We start from the raw sequence: 10,778 nt of genomic DNA, 5'->3' as shown, positions 1-10,778 counted from the left end.
TTTAAAGTGTAACTCCATCCAGATATACACCTTATAAGTGTAATTCCAGCCATTCACTTCACTTAGGTGATCCCTCGTTGGCCGAGTAGGATAGTCTTCCAGGATCAGTATTCTTGTGGATCCGTAGGTGACTGTGGAGCCCTATTCTTGATTTGCGTCTTCTCCCGCAGTGAGGCCATTGATTTCCAGGTGGAAGGCGGTCTCGGTTGGGGTTGGCTTGACACGCCTTCCTCTTGGCACATTTATCTCTTTCACCCTCCATTCGTGCCTCTTCAAATTCTGCAGCACTGCTGGTCACAGCTGACCTCCAACTGAAGCCCTCAAGGGCCAGGGCTTCCCAGTTCTCAGTGTCCATGCCAGAGTTTTTAAAGTTGGCTTTGAGCCCATCTTTAAATCTCTTTTCCTGTCCACCAACATTCCGTTTTCCGTTCTTGAGTTTCGAGTAGAGCAACTTGCTTTGGGAGACGGTGGTCGGGCATTCGGACAACGTGGCCGGTATAGCGGAGTTGATGGCGGAGGACCATCGCTTCAATGCTGGTGGTCTTTGCTTCTTCCAGCACGCTGATGTTTGTCCGCCTATCTTCCCAAGAGATTTGCAGGATTTTCCGGAGGCAAATTCCAGCCATATATACATATTAAAAATTTACACATTTAAGTGTAACTCCATATACATTGTGTCCAAATTTGGTGTCAATCCGTCCAGTGGTTTTTGAATTATGTTAATCTCACAAATGAACATTACATTTTTATTTATATAGATATTTTCCAAATGTGTGACATGTCCAGGCTAGCCTTTTTTGCCTAGCTTTCCACGTTTCCTCTTTGGATGGTCTATGTCCTTAAAGAGTGTTTGGCTTCAGTCCCACCCCACCCCCCTCCCCTTTCCCAGGCATGCTTCCTGTTGGTTTTCAGCTTGTTTGTTTTATCTTCTTAGCTCGGCTGGAGTTGGTGATTTTGTAACATGCTGTGCATTTCTCTGGTGGACGAAGGCAGTGTCAGGCTGGGGCATTCAGACGAGGGAGCTCTCAAAAGGAGAGCCGTATTTCAAGAGTGTCTCTGAAAGTTGACTTCTTAATAAAAAGGCCCCAGCAGGGTGGTTTAGAAAACAAACAACTTTTTATATAGCTAAGATTATCTCCATTCCCCATTAGTCTGGTAAGTCTTGCGGAGCCTTGGCCTTCCCCTCTCCTAAATATTTTGCAATTGGTTCCACTTTTCCAGAATTGGCTCTTTTCACATAGACTGGTTGCTCCTGATGCACATGGTTTTCATGACATAGCTGTGTTATTGTTCATAGTGGTGATACATATTGTTTAAATTAATCACAATTATTTGGTGTATTAGTGTTCAGTTGTCTTCCAAGCCCTGCATAGTTATTTATCTAGCTTTTTTAGAACAGAAAAGTAAATACTGCTAACTTGCATGATTACCATTATTAATATGAATTTGTAACAGAATATATATTTTTGGCAATAGTTAAGCAAGTAGAGTAAATGAAAGGAATTAAGATTTGATGGACAGGACAGCTGTGGTTGCACATTTGTTGCATCTGTGCCCTGTTCACACATATAGCAGAACTCTTTGGTTTTCCAGTTCAGATGTTTTCTGCAAGTGGCAGAATAAAACCCTTCCGTCATCTTTTCCTTACCATCATACTCTATTCCAGAGGTCCTCAAACTAAGGCCCAGGGGCCGAATACGGCCCTCCAAGGTCATTTACCCGGGCCTCGCTCAGGGTCAACCTAAGTCTGAAATGACGTGAAAGCACACAATAACAACAATCCTATCTCATCAGCCAAAAGCAGGCCCACACTTCCCATTGAAATAATAATAAATTTATATTTGTTAAAATTGTTCTTCATTTTTATTATTGTATCGTTTGTGTGTGTGTGTGTGTGTGTTTTTGCACTACAGATAAGATATGTGCAGTGTGCATAGGAATTCATTCATTATTTTTTTTTCAAATTATAATCCGGTCCTCCAATAGTTTGAGGGACTGTTACCTGGCCCTCTGTTTAAAAAGTTTGAAGACCCCTGCTCTATTCCCATCAAAGCTGAAGTACAAGATAAGGATACCAATGCTTTAAGCAGGCCAAAATTATACATGGTTTTTGATCTTGCAAATACTCAATGTGAGCTGAGGACTTCTTGCAGTGTTGAAGAGTATTATATTGTGCATACTTGTTCAGGATTTGGTATTGCGTTTTAATAATTGTGTGATATTTATATGTTTTAATTGTTTATTGCATTGATGTACTGTATTTTATGTTATTGAATATGCAGCATTAAATATTACCATTATTTATGCCTGCAAGGGTGGAAAGCAGGATAGAAATAGAGTAAATATATGCTCTATTCTGCCTGGACTGGAACACTGTGGAATTTAAGGGACATGTTGACAAGCTGGAACGTGTCCAGAGGAGGGCAACTAAAATGATCAAGAGTCTGGAGAACAAGTCCTATGAGGAGTGGCTTAAAGAATTGGGCATGTTTGACTTGCAGAAAAGAAGGCTGAGATGAGAGGGAGGGAGCAACTTGTTTTCTGCTGCCCTGGAGACTAGGGTGTGGTCCAATGGCTTCAAATTACAGGAAAGGAGATTCCAAAACATTAGGAAGAACTAAACATTAGGAAGAACTTCCTAATGGTGAGAGCTGTTCAGCTGTGAAACTCCCTGTCCTGTAGTGTGCTGGAGGTTTCTTCTTTGGAGGCTTTTAAGCATCTGTCAGGGGTGCTTTGAATGCAATTTTTTTTGTTCTTGGAGTGGGTTTGACTGGAAGGCCCACAAGGTCTCTTCCAACTCTATGATTCTAAATAAATAAATGTATGAAGGTGACCATTAACAAACTAACATGTATGACTAAAATGCTGGAACAGTTGCAGTTCTCTGTAGATTAGCTCAGCACTGGCACGACTGTGGCTATGTTGCTTCCATTGCTTTTGTGAGAGAAAAGGAATCCTACTTGAAGGCTACTCAGCCTATATTATCATAAAAATTATGAACCAAAGTGAATCCAGTCCCTCTGTTTGCTCCTTGAGTAAGTAGTTCTGGCAAGATGCTCCAAAGTGTTTTGACTTGTATTCCCTCTAGAATTTATAGAGTTACAACTAGGAATAATAACTCATTACAAATTAGGTGGTGTCAAAAAAACCCAGAAAGAATATGAAAGAAAACAAGTTATTTTCCAAATTTGAATATTCACTTTTCAAATAATGAACATACATTTTTTTCTGACAGTGTTCCTCCTACTCCCTCAAATTACAGGCAGTCCCTGAGTTACAAACATCTGACTTACAAATGATTTGTAGTTAAGAACGGGGGCGAGACAACTGGGAGTGAGAGTAATCTACTTTTCAGAAGGGAAATTCACTCTTGAAAGAGTTATCACGGGGGGGGGGGGGGGGAGCTTTATCACCAGTCCTTATTTCCACAACAAGCCACATGTTTCAAAATCCAATCCTCACCGAGACCTAAAGTGGGGTTAAATCTTCTGAACAGAGCCAAAGATAGCAAAATAAATATCACAGGGGTGTTAACCCTTTCCTGTGCTACCCAAAGCTTATTTATTTGTTTCGTATCAAAAGCATTGCATAAATTAGTATAAAACCGATAAAATAGAAGTAGCTCAGGTGGCTAAATATCTTTTGACCAAGCCTCCAACAATTCTTCCTCTGTACATGAGGCAGGGCATAGTGGACGAGCATACAGATGCGGAGTTTTCTATTCTGTTCCACAATCACATAAGGTGTGGGATTCTTTTAGGTAGTGCTATTTTACTAGGTTGTCGTTTGATCTGCCCACTCCGAGTCTGTTCAGAAAGCTAATATATATCTATATTCGGCCGGAGCTACTCTTACAAAATGTCCCTGTTCTGACTTGCATACAAATTCAACTACAGAATTTATCTTTTTTCTAACTTGGAGACTGCTTGTCCTCCTAAAATGTATATAATGGTAAGACTTTTTTTATCATTACAATTCTTGGTCTTGACATCCTTTTCTCAGTTCGTTTCCTGATGCTATTGAAGATTAGAGGAGAATAATTAATTTTCTCTCTTTTACTAATATTGATCCCACCCTCACTGTTCCTGGTAAAGTGCCAAAGCCAAAGATGTTCCTTTGGATTTTTCCAGAGTAATATCCTATGATTATTCATCGCCTTTATGTAGTAGCCAAAAGCTTTGAAGGGTCTGTTAAAAGACTGTACCTTTGCACAGATGCCATCTTTCAGAATAGGTACATATTTCGGTATAGCTTACAATTTCAACTAGGTGTACTTAGAAGCTAGCATCAGCAACTTTTTATCTGCAGCCTGAATGATCCATGACAACTTAATTACACCACTTATGCAGCAACTGCACCGATGCTCTATAGGAAGCAATAGTAGTTGTACTGTAACTTATGTTTCTGTGGCTACTTTATCTCCTGATAACTCCGTAATTAACTTGTCACCACTGTTTAATGCTTAACGTATGTAGAGAATCAGTTAATGGCATCACTAAAGCGATAGTAGCCTGAAGGAGCAGCTCATGCCCACTGGGAAGGCTATCAGGGATTGCTTAAACACAAAACACCCGGGCCTGACCTGGAAAGGCATTAGGAAGCTTGTTCATTAGGAAGCTTTGGAGAGAATGTTTAAAAGTGTTACTGAGACAGGCACGTCTGGTATTCAACTGAAAACACAAACTTTGGGATCATAGTAAACTCAAGCTGCAAGGGATAGAAATACAGATTGAGTGCCTACCCCTCATCTGCAATTCTTTGGAGCAGAAGTGTTCCATATTTTGGATCCTTAGATTTCACTTGGATCTACTGAATGAGATATTTTGGAGATAGGTCCCAAGTTTAATCTCAAAATTAATTTTTACACTTTATACATATGTCCTGAAAGTAGTTTTATACACAACTAGCCACCCCTGCCACGCGGTGCTGTGGTCCAGTCTGTGTATATGTGTTTTGTCTGTGTATGTGTATATGTGTATATATGTGGTTTTGCGCATGCATAGTAATGTATTTTTTTTTGGCTTTTAAGTATCTTCCATTGTGTGTTTTTCAGTGTTTTTATGAGTGATGGTCACTCATTGGCCTGATAAGTGTACTGTGTCCAAATTTGGTGTCATTTCGTCCAGTGATTTTTGAGTTATGTTAATCCCACAAATGAACATTACATTTTTATTTATATACATACTAGCCGTCCCCTGCCATGCATTGCTGTGGCCCACATGGGGGTTCTGTGTGGGAGGCTTGGCCCAATTCCATTGTTGGTGGGGTTCAGAATGCTCTGTGATTGTAGATGAACCTGTGGCGTTCCTCAGGGTTCCATCCTGTCCCCCTTGCTGTTTAACATCTTCATGAAGCCGCTGGGTGAGATCATCCGGAGTTTCGGGGTGCGGTGTCACCTGTACGCAGATGACGTCCAACTCTGTCACTCCTTCCCACCTGCTACTAAGGAGGCCGTCGAAGTCCTGAACCGGTGCCTGGCCGCTGTGATGGTCTGGATGAGGGCGAACAAACTGAAATTAAATCCAGACAAGACAGAGGTACTCCTGGTCAGTCGCAAGGCCGAACAGGGTATAGGGTTACAGCCTGTGCTGGACGGGGTCGCACTCCCCTTGAAGGCACAGGTTCGCAGCTTGGGTGTGACCCTGGACTCATCACTGAGCCTGGAGCCTCAGGTTTCAGCGGTGACCAGGGGAGCATTTGCACAGCTTAGGCTCGTGCGCCAGCTGCGCCCGTATCTTGGGAAGTCTGACTTGGCCACGGTGGTACACGCTTTGGTCACATCCCGCCTCGACTACTGCAACGCTCTCTACGTGGGGCTGCCCTTGAAGACGGCCCGGAAGCTTCAGCTAGTCCAGCGCGCGGCAGCCATGTTGTTAACGGGAGCTGGACGCAGAGAGCATACAACGCCTCTGCTATCCCAGCTCCACTGGCTGCCGATCTGCTACCGGGCCCAATTTAAGGTGCTGGTGTTATCCTACAAAGCCCTAAACGGTTCCGGCCCAAAATACCTTGCAGACCGCATCTCGGCCTACGAGCCCACGAGGGCCTTGAGATCATCCGGGGAGGCCCTTCTCTCGGTCCCGCCCGCCTCACAGGCACGCCTGGCGGGGACGAGAGAGCGGGCCTTCTCGGTGGTGGCCCCCCGGCTGTGGAACACCCTCCCTGCTGAAGTTAGACAGGCGCCCTCCTTGATGGCCTTTCGTAAGGGCCTGAAGACATGGCTCTTCGAGCAGGCCTTCAACTGAGTGTATTCGAATGACACTGGAATGAACTAGGACTACGAATTTTGGCTATGACCCCAGGACTTGACGAAGCGGATTTTTAGTATAAGTATATGTTATGTTGTATCTGTCTGGTTTGTATCGTCGTGATTCACTGTACACTGTCTGCTTGTTGTTGTTCACCGCCCCGAGTCGCCCCCGGGCTGAGAGGGGCGGTCAATAAATGCAAGAAATAAATAATAAATAAATAAATAAATATAAATCCCAGCAACTACAACTCCCAAATGACAAAATCAATTTTTTGAGTAAAGGACATACATTGGGTTGTTAGGTGTATGCTGTCCAAATTTGGTGTCAATTGGCCTACTGGTTTTTGAGTTCTGTTAATCCCACAAACAAACATTACATTTTTATTTATATAGATATTTTGAATAGTTCTGTGCATGAAATGATGTTTGAGTATATTGAATTATCATAAAGCAAAGGTGTCCCTATCATAGCTGCCCATGTTGACAATTTTGGATTTTGGAATTCAAATAAGGAGTATTCGGTCATTATAATACATGTTTTTGACCTAAGGGAGCTATCTTGCCACTTCTTACATGGGAGTAAATGCTATTTGGTTCAATGAAATTTACCCTCAAGTAGATGAATATAACCGTTCTGCGTAAATAGTTCTTAATAATATTCCTGTGTATGCTACTGCATAGTTACTAATGTTGCTCTCTCTGAACAATATATAACTACTTTTTATCCTTATATCACCCAGGAGACTACTAATATAAAAGATGACACCCTAATGGACATTTTGAATGTTAAAAATTCAGGTTATACAATGGTGGTTTCTCTCAATTAGGTCAGAGCTGAATCATGTTCTCATGGGAACAAAATATAGTTCTTTTCTGCACCATTCACAAGAGTAGTGAGCCATTCCGACCATGATGCAGCTGTCCCATATTGAGTTTCTCCTTCTCGCTGGAAAGAACTTGCTCTCCATTAACAATGATACATTTGCATGTTCTGAAAAAGCCTAATGAGTATATCATAGGTGTGTGATCAGTATGCATTCTAAACCATGTACTTGTGAATGCATCATGTACTTTTAAAGATTTCCCATGTTAGAATAATTTCCTGTTTGTAACACTTGTGTAGTCAGCAAACTATCCAGTGCAGTCTGCATTGCCCATTCCCAGAAGTCGAAGGGTGAAAGTGAATGCACGTTCTACCAATAGCACAACTCGTAAAAGCAAGCACTTGTTAAATCTATTTGTTTTTATTATAGACATCGATCTGCCAGTCGCAATAATGCATTTATGGACATTTTTCTGCAAGCACAGCGCTGGTGGCAGTTTTTACTGACAAATTGAGTCATATGGACAGTAGTTCAAAATAAGCTTACTTTATTGACAAATTGTGCAGTTTTCTAGTTCTCTGAGTGTTCTTAAGATATCTGGACTGGCAAAGAGAATATAGTAGAAATGTAGGACAACAGGTCTAATTTTTGAAGGGTAGAATCTATAAAATTGGCGGAGTGACTAGCAATGTTTCTCAGTTATTACATTTGTTGAGAAGTTTTTAACTATAATGGGTTTTCAGGTGCCACATGAATGAGAATTATTTGGGAGATAATGGTGCCCAAAATTACATTCCATTTCTTTCAAGATACTTGCAATAAATATGGTGCAGGCTTGCAGTGAAGTTTCCTAGGAAGTTCACAAAGTCTCCAAGAGGATCTTCCAAAGCTGAAAGTACCCCTGAGATTAGAGAGACTTTAGAAGCTTGAGGATAGCTTGCAGCAGTCAAAAATCTTAGTGTACAGGATTGCTACAGAAGAATGCCCTGATTTCAAAAATTCATGGTAAAGGTTTTAGTGAACATACGCTTATGAAACCTACATCAAAGTGAAGGGGAAGTCCTCAAGTTTTTTTCCATGCTCTTACATGCCGCCAGGATGGGGTAATCGCACGAGTGGCCACCAGGCAGCATTTGTGTGTCTGGCAGTGCAAAATTGCTACAACTCAATAGTGAAGGCTTTCTGTGTCCTATAGTTTCAAAACACAAATTCCGTAATTACTGTGCAATGGGTGTTTAGAGTGTGCTATCGGAAAGTAACACCAGATGGAAAGGCGATTAAACGCTGGTCCGCACAGTTTAACAAGACAGGATGTTTGTGCAAGAAGATGTCACCCAGCCACCTGAGTTGTGAGTTCCCTCAACCACTACACGTCACAACATGTGTGGCAGGAGCTGGACTACCATTTTAATGTGTGTCATGTGACTGGTGGCAGCCATATTGAATATCTTTGAGTGTGGAAAAAAACTTGAAGACTTCCCCTTCACATTGATGTAGGTTTTATAAGTGTGCATTCACTAAAACATTTACCAGAATTTTTGAAATTGGGGCATTCTTTTGTAATAACCCTGTGTTTTAGTCTATGTATACTGTTAAGGTTCTCTTTTTCAAGGGACTGTATCTGAAAACTGTCACCTAATAATGTTTTACCTATGGTAATAATAATAATAATTATTATTATTTATTTATAACCTGCTGTATCTCCCCAAAGGGACTCAGGGCAGTTTACAGACAAAACTAACAAAGTAGCAAACATTCATTGCCAAAACGAACAAACAGCAACAATAAATCCACTGGAGCCACAGTGGCCTGGAGGAAGGCAATGGTGAGGCCCTCCTGGGCCAGTTGGTGCCGTGGCGGCCTGGAGGAGGGCAATGGGTAGGTATAATAAAGATCATGTTCAATTTAAGAGTAATACATTTTCTCTCATCCTGTGAAAATGACTGGCAACAAAATAGCAGTGATGTATTCACTGATTCTGCAGATTCAGCCATCCATGGCTTGATTTTTTTTAATTTCCAAAGTGAAAACCCTAATTTTGTCATTTTATATGCCACTTTATATTATAGAACTATACCACTGAATATAATGAAACTTGAGCATTCATGAATTTTGGTGTCCTGGAACCAGACTCTGGCAAGGGCCCATTGTATTTGGTTCATTTAATAAGGTTAGGTGGTATATATAAATGAAAAAAAATCTACCAAAACAGAAGACTGCAGGAAAAATATCATTTTCTCACTTTTGGAGATTTGAAATTATAGTTGTATTGCTTGGGTCACATCTTGTTCATTGTGCAAGGCATGTGCATAGTTTCTCATTTCAACCAGTTCTTAGTAGATAAAAATGAAGTGGACTAATGACTTGCCATTCTAATGGTATGCATGGGTTGATTTAACATGGCTTAGATCAATTAGTGTAAAATGCAAGCAATAAAATAAGCATATCAATACCACCCAAGTTCAACATCAGTGTAGTTTGGTGATCTTGAATAACTTTTTTTTTCTTTCTTTTGAAGTTGTGGACAAGTTCACCTGAAAAAAAAATGAGCACATAATTTCATAACCACTATCATGCATTGTTTTCATGTTACTAGTGAACTGCAAATTTAAGAAGCTCAGTGTTCAGTAATTTCCTGCTTTAATGCTGTTGCCCAAAACAGATAATGTTTTATTGCTTATTTGCTTTCAGAATTATGTAGACAGCTTCTCTGATAAATGTTTTCTTCACATATCTGTGAGGTTTTTAGCCTAGTATAATGATCCCTTCTATATTTGTAGATGAACGGATAACGCTCCATCTTAGATGTCAATATAATCTGAGAATGAAATCTGAGAGTTCAAGCTTACAGAACTTATGGACACAAGCAGCAGACCTATATAAAGTTATCATGTCTTCCTCAATTTCATCTTCAACTGATGAAGTGGTCTGTGAGATTATTTTAACCCAAGGTTGTAAATGGGAAAGAATGCAACATAGAATTAATATTTTCTGTGGTGGCTCAGTCTTGTTTTGTCATTTCTGGACAAAAGTAAATCACTTATGACAATATTCAGTTTTTTCCTCAGTGCAAGTTTTACATGGGGAAGAACTACCAGTTTCAGAGAGGCAAAAATTCATGAGAAACTGAGACACATTTGGCTTCTTAACTAATAAGGACTATCTTCAGACTTCTTGAGAACTGTCCCCATTTTCCCTTGTGGATCTCATTAGATGTTCCAGTGAAATCTAGGTAATTAAATCGTAATGGTATGTGAGTCAGAGCCATTGAATCCTCACCAGTACCAGAAGTTTCTCTATTAAGTCTCAGTAGTTGAAACAACATGCAAAAAGCTTTTTAAGATTCTATATATTAACCATCTATTATTTCATCATTGCCAAATACTGTCAAATTTCCCATCGAGGAAATACAGCTTCATTATTTCATTATAGTATGATTTGTCAGAAAGTGAAGCATAAGGATTGTTTGTCCTCAAATATAATACATGAACAAATGCAGCATCTTGAAAACATTTTGAGTCAACATAAGTAAAATGTTTTTATTTAGATTATAGATGGTAGATTTTACTCAATACCTAAAAGTTTGCATGTTTAGGGGCACGTTCCACTCCATATAGAAAACTGCAGACCACATAGACAAAATTGAAAGAAATTGGCCTTGTTGATCAATGAACCTGTAATTCTGGTCCTGCTGCCTGATCCCT

General features: G+C 40.4%; 1 protein-coding gene across 1 annotated transcript in view; it reads left to right on the top strand.

Annotated features, from left to right (window-relative positions):
- The first annotated feature begins 1,134 nt into the window (after nucleotides 1-1,134).
- The window catches only part of MGMT (O-6-methylguanine-DNA methyltransferase), a 228,357-nt gene continuing 218,713 nt past the window's right edge, over nucleotides 1,135-10,778 (top strand). Inside the window, exon 1 of the mRNA XM_067465787.1 lies at nucleotides 1,135-1,155. The gene's annotated coding sequence lies outside the window, so the exon portion shown is untranslated. The remainder of the gene's footprint in view (nucleotides 1,156-10,778) is intronic.

This window comes from Anolis sagrei, chromosome 3 (genome assembly GCF_037176765.1).
Source record: "Anolis sagrei isolate rAnoSag1 chromosome 3, rAnoSag1.mat, whole genome shotgun sequence".
NCBI classification, from domain to species: Eukaryota; Metazoa; Chordata; class Lepidosauria; order Squamata; family Dactyloidae; genus Anolis; species Anolis sagrei.
Note: the sequence above shows the minus strand (reverse complement) of the source record. Positions and strands in the feature narration are given on the sequence as shown.